The following is a 627-nucleotide window of genomic DNA, read 5'->3' as shown; positions in this document are numbered from 1 at the left end:
GATGCGCGGGGGCGGGGCGGGGCCTACGTGCCGCCCGGGGCGGGGGGCGGGGCCTGCGTGAGGAGCGTGTGGGACGTGCCTGACGCGCAGACTCTGCGGGCGGTGCCCCCCCGCCCCCCCCGACCCCCGGTGCAGCGTGCAAGGCGCGGTTGTGTTTTTTGTTTTGCTTTGTTTTTAATTCCTGAAAGAGAGAGAGAGTAGAGAAACCCAGGCAGAAGGAGAAGCAGGCTCCACGCAGGGAGCCCGACGTGGGACTCGATCCTGGGACTCCAGGGTCACACCCTGGGCCCAAGACAGGCGCCAAACCGCTGATCCACCCGGGCCGCCCCAGGACGCGTTTTTAAGGATGCTTTTGTGTCACCTCGGTGTCGCAGGCCTTTGCAGTCTCTTCCCTGCGTCTGTGCAAGGACTCGCTAAAATACAGGTGTGCTCGCTGCAGAACTTCTGTGAAGCTACACCCTGAAATCACACTGGCTAGATAGACGAGTGTTTCAAAACTGTTTTTCCAGCATTTTTAATGAATGTTTCTTTTCTTCAAAAAAACGTAATTGGGCTCCTGGTGACTGATGGGCCCCCACATCTTACTATTTGGGAGTATTCCCAGCCTACTTAGGAAATTCACATTTG

The sequence above is a fragment of the Vulpes vulpes genome, chromosome 1, assembly GCF_048418805.1.
Source record: "Vulpes vulpes isolate BD-2025 chromosome 1, VulVul3, whole genome shotgun sequence".
NCBI lineage: Eukaryota > Metazoa > Chordata > Mammalia > Carnivora > Canidae > Vulpes > Vulpes vulpes.
The sequence above is the reverse complement of the archived record's forward strand: the minus strand, read 5'-3'. Positions refer to the sequence as shown.